This window comes from Lissotriton vulgaris, unplaced genomic scaffold (assembly GCF_964263255.1).
Source record: "Lissotriton vulgaris unplaced genomic scaffold, aLisVul1.2 SCAFFOLD_1492, whole genome shotgun sequence".
Classification (NCBI taxonomy): domain Eukaryota; kingdom Metazoa; phylum Chordata; class Amphibia; order Caudata; family Salamandridae; genus Lissotriton; species Lissotriton vulgaris.
In genome coordinates, this window is record NW_028243325.1 from 478,102 (window position 1) to 485,348 (window position 7,247).

Here is a 7,247-nt window from a genome sequence, read left to right on the forward strand (position 1 = left end):
CACTGGCGGGAGCGGGGAACGGTGGGGCACAGAGCAGTAGAAATACAGTCACGGGGAGTGCAGAAAACAGAAAAGAGCTAAACACAGGGACAGAAAAGAGCTAAACAAAAGGATGTGATTTAAAATACCACTTTTAGGAAGAAGGTAATTTCTTGCCTAAACCTTCCAGTGTGCGCTGCTGTTATGTGTATTGGCTATCTGGTTTTGGAGGGTCAGGGCAGGCTGATCCCGCCGAGGATTGAATAGAGATACATGCAGTTGGAGTATGGGGAGGAGTGACCCTTTGATCTGAGCAGGGCTGTGCCTGGCAAGGTCAATGATGGCTCCACCTCCCACTGTGTGTCTGATAGCAGACCCCCTCTTCGTAAAAAGGCAGGATGTTATTTTATTTTATAGAAAGCTTGTATCGCGCACTAATACTCTAGAGTGTTGTGGCACGGAAGTGAACTGGGGCAGAACAGATGGAAACCAATTAAGGGAGCTGACTAAAGAGATGTGTCTTTAGGTGTTTTTTAAAAAGTTGGAAGTCTTGAGTAAACTGAAGATCCGCAGGGAAGGAATTCCAATCCACTGCTGTTTTAACAGAAAGAGACTGGCCTCCCAAGCGAGCTCTGCGGAAACGCGGCATTACCATTTGGCATAAAGAGGCAGACCGCAGAGATCGATTGGGTACATACAGGGCAAAGCGCCACCTTAGATACAAAGGACCAAGACCATGAAGGGCCCTGTGCGCGAGAGTGAGAGCTTTGAATTGTACTCGCTGGGCCACAGGCAGCCAGTGCAGATCCCGCAAATGCTGTCGAACACTAGATCTCCTGGAGATGTTAAAAAGGAGTCTAGCTACGGCATTCTGTATAGTTTACAGTTTTTTCAGCAAATATCACGGGAATGCCAATGAACAAGGCATTGGCATAATCAAGACGGGAAAGAATCAAAGCACGGGCTACTGTCTCTTTGGCCTCTCTAGGGAGCAGGGGAAATGGGTGCCAAAGAAGACAACAGTCAGTGTTTTAGGTTGAGGACCGAAGGCCGCCCTTGCGCAGTCTCCGGGAGGAGATTTAATGATTTTGAGTCATTTTCAGTATGGAGGCTTGTACCCGCCTGTTGGACAGGCCTCGTGGAAGGCCCGATCCCTCTCCGCATAGCGGGTCGCGGACCCCTGCACCTCCTGTGTCCCGGACAAGAACCACCCCTGCAACCCGCCGGGTCAACCCACGGCCCTTCCCCTACGGAACCCTGGCTCCTGAACACCACAGTATCGGCTGGCCCGGGTCCCTTCCAGAACCCCTGTCTCCGGCCCAGCCGCCATTTTTGGACACTACACGACCAGGCCTCGTGGCCTCGGGCCGACCTTGGCCTCGGGCCCAGCCAGGCCCCGACATCGAGGCACCACCATCCACCCAGGGGGTAAAGAGACCACTTGGCAGGTCAATGGAAGGAGGAGTGTCGATGGCTCCCCTCCGCCAGGTTTCGATCGCCCCCAGCCTACCTGGGCGCTGGCTCCACCCCCCTGCTGGGTGTCTGGACTCCCTCATCTCGGACCTCCCGACCTCCAAGTGCGAGGGTCCGGACATCAAAGGGCGCCAGACCTATAACTGGGGCAGCTCCAGAGCAGGAAGGGAGTTGTATCCTGGAGTCGAGAGACACCGAGACAAACTCATCCTTGGAGGCCTGCTGGCGCTGCCGCGGCTCCTCTTCGTGAACACTCTTGAAGGCCTGCTGGCGCTGCCACGGCTCATCCTCCTTTCGTGAACCATCTTGAAGGCCTGCTGGCGCTGCCGCGGCTCATCCTTTCGTGAACCATCGTGAAGGCCTGCTGGCGCTGCCGCGGCTCATCCTTTCGTGAACCATCTTGAAGGCCTGCTGGCGCTGCCGCGGCTCATCCTCCTTTCGTGAACCATCTTGAAGGCCTGCTGGTGCTGCCGCGGCTCATCCTTTCGTGAACCATCTTGAAGGCCTGCTGGCGCTGCCACGGCTCATCCTTTCGTGAACCATCTTGAAGGCCTGCTGGCGCTGCTGCGGCCCCTACTTGTGAACCCACCAGCTCGAGGATTGTGAGCTCCACACCTGCTATCCCCGTACCTGTCCGGTACTGAGACTGTCCCGCTACCCTTTTCCCCAAGGAGGCTAGAATTGACAGGATCCTCGTATCCAGGTCCTGCTGTACCGTCAGTTACTTTGCCTAAAGATAGATATAAAAGTGTGCAGAACTCATCTCTGTGTGGTGTCTATCTGTGGGGGGGAAGTTACTTGTCTGTACGATTACCGGAGAGGGCCCTCCCCAGGAGGCCTCTCCTCCTTTACTCGGCCGACCCTCCGGGTCCCCGTCTAACATTGGTGGCCAGCGGCGCGATCCGAGCCGATGCATAATCGTACAGAGAGCAACTCACACCACGACTCACACAGCAGCCATGACGACAAAAGAGAGTGGAACAACTGAAAAATTCCAGATGGAAAAGCTGGAAGAATGCAGCCACAAAGAACTAAGGCAATTCTGCATAGAGCTGGGAATTACTACCACGGGACTAAGCACGAAGGATGACCTCAAACACGCCTTGGAATCTTGGGTGGAGACGGAAACATCCCCACCCCAAAATCAAAGCCTCGAGACAACAGAAACAAATACCACTCCCGTGGAAGAAAGAAGAGCGGGCCTCTCGTCCGAAGAGGCCCGAGAACGGGAGAAAAGCCGGCTCCACGAGTTGGAGCTGGCTCGACTCCGCCTAGATGGAGAACTCAAACTGGCAGAACAAAAAATAACCCTCGAACACTTACGGCTCAGGGAAGAACGAGAAGAGAAAAAGAGCCGGAGGGAGCTGGAAGAAAAAAAGACTAGAATACGAGCATGAGCGCAACTTGAAGGAGCTAGAAATTCGACGGCAGAACAAAGACCTCGGCGTCTCCGGGCACCAGAGCCCCACTTCCCCTACGGACCCCAAGGTCCACATCCCTAACGACGTCGTCCGGGAATACTACCGGAACGATGATATCCAGCAATGGTTTAAGGCCTACGAGGTAGCAATGACCTCCCACCGAATCCCGCGAAGTGACTGGGGAGCCGGGTTATGGGGAAAATTCGTCAACGAAGGAAGAGATGCCCTGCTGCAACTCCCCGACCACGAGATGACATCCTACGACCACATGAAGGCCGCCCTCCTCACTCGCTATGGGCTCACGCCCGAGATGTACCGGCAGCGATTCCGAGACTGTAAACGCATCCCTGGTACAACCTGGGTGGAGTACGTAAACTTTTTTAGCAGAGCCTTCGAGGTATGGATCAAGGGCAGCCGGGTCCCCACCTACGAGCAATTATTCGACCTTATTGTGTGGGAGCACCTCTCCAATAATTGTTTCGTCGAACTCAGACAGCACCTCCTTGACAGTAAGCTGACCGAACCTCAGAAGCTCGCCATCGAAGCAGACCGATGGGAGAGCACCCGAGTCCCTCGGAGCTGGCCCAGCGAACAGAACAGAGCCTCCCAAGAGGCCAGGGTCGGGGCCGGGACACCGTCACGGTGCCCCCCACTAGCAACCCCCCGCCCCCGGCCGGAAGAGGAAGCCCTCCAACGCGACCAGGGTTCTGCTCCAACGTTACCTGCCACAAGTGCCAGCGACCCGGCCACTACGCCAATGATCCCAACTGCCCGAAAAATCAGAGCCCCATGAACCGCCAGATCACCGCCGCCACCCTGGGAGAAGAGCCGGGCCACGAAGAAGCCGAAGAGTACGAGCAGTACCAGCCCGAGTGGAAACCAGCCGCCATGTCCCTGGTCTGTCTAGGGGAGAGGGACAAGGTCCCGCGGGCGCCCATCCCCGCCAACACGCAGAAATACAGCCAGTGGGTCACCATCAATGGACGCCGGGCTGAAGCCCTCCGTGACACAGGGGCCAGTGTGACCGCAGTCCGCTGCCATCTGGTGACCCCTGACAAGATCCCACCCAATGTACTTTGTCCCGTGCGGTCGGCAGACAACTCCGAGAGCCTGTGCCAGATGGCCCGCGTCCCCTTCGAGTGGGGGGGGGGTGTCCGGCATGCTAAAAGTGACTGTCCGCGACGATGCCCCGGTGGACTGCCTTCTGGGGAACGACCTCGAGAGCTCCCCCTGGTCAGCCGTTGAGCGAAGAGAGCACCTGGGGATGCTTGGTCTCCCTGAATGGGTCTGTGTAACGACCCGATCCATGGCCGCCCGCGCCATCTCCAGCCCAGAGGAACCGGAGTGGCCCGAACCTTCTCCGCCAATCGTCACAGAAGAAACCACCCCTGAACCTGGTCCTCCGGGGTCCGGCAACGAAGAACCGGATCAACTCCAAGACCTCCCGGAGCTGGCCCAGTGGCGCCAAGAAGGTGGCCCCACTCAGGAACAGTTCCGCCTGGAACAAGGGGCCTGTCCCTCCCTCGAGGGACTCCGACAACAAGCCATAGCCCAGAGCACAGGGGATGCCTCGGGGGCCCACTGGATCTACTGGGACAACGGGCTGCTCTACAGTGAGCAAAAGATTGCCGAGCTGGGAGCCAGCCGGGTGCTGGTGGTCCCCCTCCGCTTCAGAGACTTCCCATTGAACCTGGCACACGATGTGCCTCTTGCCGGGCACCTGGGGCAGGACAAGACGTACAGCCGCCTGGTGACCCACTTCTACTGGCCGAAGATGCGGAATGATGTAGTGAACCACTGCCGGGCCTGCCCCACCTGCCAGGCCAGCGAGAAGAACGGCCGAAAACTGAAAGTCCCCCTGCAACCCTTTCCCATCATCACCACCTCCTTTGAGCGGGTGGGAATAGACATTGTGGGGCCCCTGGAGCCCCGGACAGCAGAGGGACACCGGTTCATCCTTGTCCTGGTGGACCATGCCACCCGCCATCCCGAGGCCATACCTCTCCGGACCGTGACGGCGCCTGTGGTGGGCCGAGCCTTGATGGGGATCTTCTCACGGGTGGGCTTCCCCCGAGAAGTCGTCAGTGACAGGGGCACAAACTTTATCTCCAGGTACATGAAGTCCCTATGGCAACAGTGCAGGGTCACCTACAAATTCACGACCCCCTATCACCCGCAAGGGAACGGACTAGTAGAACGATTCAATCGCACCCTCAAGGGGATGATCATGGGCCTGGAAGAACCCCTACGTCGCCAATGGGACGTGCTGCTCCCATGCCTCCTGTTCGCTTACAGGGAGGTCCCCCAGAAATCCCTGGGCTTCAGTCCGTTCGAACTCTTGTATGGACACCCCGTCCAGGGCCCCCTCAGCCTGGTCAAAGAAGGGTGGGAGGTGGCCCCTCAGAAGACTCCCCCTGATGTATACAAGTACCTCTTGACCCTCCGTAACCAGACCCGGCGGTTCAGGGAACTTGCCAAGGCCAACCTCGAAGCCAGCCAAGAGGACATGAAGCGCTGGTATGATCAGAATGCCTCATCCATGGAGTTCGAGCCGGGACAACAGGTCTGGGTGATGTCCGCGGTTGAACCTTGCGCCCTCCAGGACAAATGGACGGGACCCTTCAAAGTGGTGGAGCGCAAGGGCCCCGTCACCTACCTGGTAGACATGGAGTCACCCCGAAACCCCCTATGTGTCCTCCACGCCAACCGACTCAAGCCCCACTTTGTGCACTCTGAACTTAGCCTCCTGATGGCTACAGACAGTGGGGCTGAAGAAGACTGCGAGCCCCTCCCCGATCTCCTGAAAACGCTCGAGAAAGACAGCTCCGTGGAGGGAGTCCACCTCTCCGATGCCCTGTCCCCAGCGCAGCGCCAAGACTGCCAAGAACTGCTACTACAATTTGCCGACCTATTCTCCCTCATTCCGGGGGACACGCCCTGGTGCCTCCACGACGTTGACACCGGGGATAGCCCCCCTATCCGACACAGGGCGTACAGGGTGCCTGATCGAGTACGCACCTGCATCCAGTCGGAAGTCTCCAAGATGCTAGCTCTAGGAGTGATCGAGCTGTCCGACAGCCCCTGGGCCAGCCCGGTCGTGCTGGTCCCCAAGGCCGCTGCCCCGGGCGTCGCCCCCGAGCTCAGGTTCTGTGTAGACTATCGGGGTCTGAACGCCGTCACCAGGACCGACGCTCACCCCATTCCACGGGCAGATGAACTGATCGACCGCATGGGGGCCGCCCGCTACCTGAGCATCTTTGATTTGACAGCGGGCTATTGGCAGATCGGCCTCACTCCAGGTGCCCAGGAGCGATCCGCCTTCTCCACCCCGGATGGCCACTACCACTTCAAGGTGATGCCATTCAGAATGAAAAACGCACCCGCCACCTTCCAGAGACTAGTGAACAAAGTCTTGACGGGTCTGGAAGAATTCAGCGCCGCCTATCTGGACGATATTGCCGTGTACAGCCGCCACTGGGCAGAACGCCTCCACCACCTCCGGGAGGTCCTGAACGCCCTCCGGCAGGCCGGGCTAACCATCAAGGCCAGCAAGTGCCAGATCGGCCAAGGGTCCGTGACCTACCTGGGGCACCAGGTGGGAAGTGGCCTAGTGGCCCCCCTCCAGCTCAAGATTGCCGCCATCCAGTCCTGGGAGCCCCCGGTCACCCAAACAGAGGTCCGAGCCTTCCTGGGGCTCACCGGGTACTACCGGCGCTTCGTCAAAGACTATGGCAGCATTGTGGGGCCCCTCACAGAACTCACGTCCAAAAAGAACCCCCAGAAAGTCAACTGGACTTCTGAATGTCAGGCGGCCTTTGAGAACCTCAAGTCCACCATGTGCACCGCCCCCGTGCTCCAAGCCCCCGACTACAGCCGGGAATTCTTAGTACAGACGGACGCCTCAGATCATGGCGTTGGGGCCGTCCTCTCCCAACTCAACACCGAGGGAGTCGATCAGCCAGTGGCCTTCATCAGCCGACGCCTGCTGGCCTGAGAACAGCGCTGGAGCACCATTGAGCGGGAGGCCTTCGCCGTAGTGTGGGCCCTCAAGAAGCTCCGGCCCTATCTCTTCGGTACCCACTTCCGGGTGCAAACAGATCACCGACCCCTGCAATGGCTGATGCAGATGCGGGGAGAAAACCCGAAGCTGTTGCGTTGGTCCATCTCCCTGCAGGGGATGGATTTCACCGTGGAGCATCGCCCCGGCCAAGACCACGCCAACGCAGACGGCCTGTCCCGCTTCTTCCGCCTCGGCGAGGAGAGTACCCAAGAGGATGGGTGACTCTCCCTGCCTTCAGCTGGGGGGGACGCATGTTGGACAGGCCTCGTGGAAGGCCCGATCCCTCCCCGCATGGCAGGTCGCGGACCCCTGCA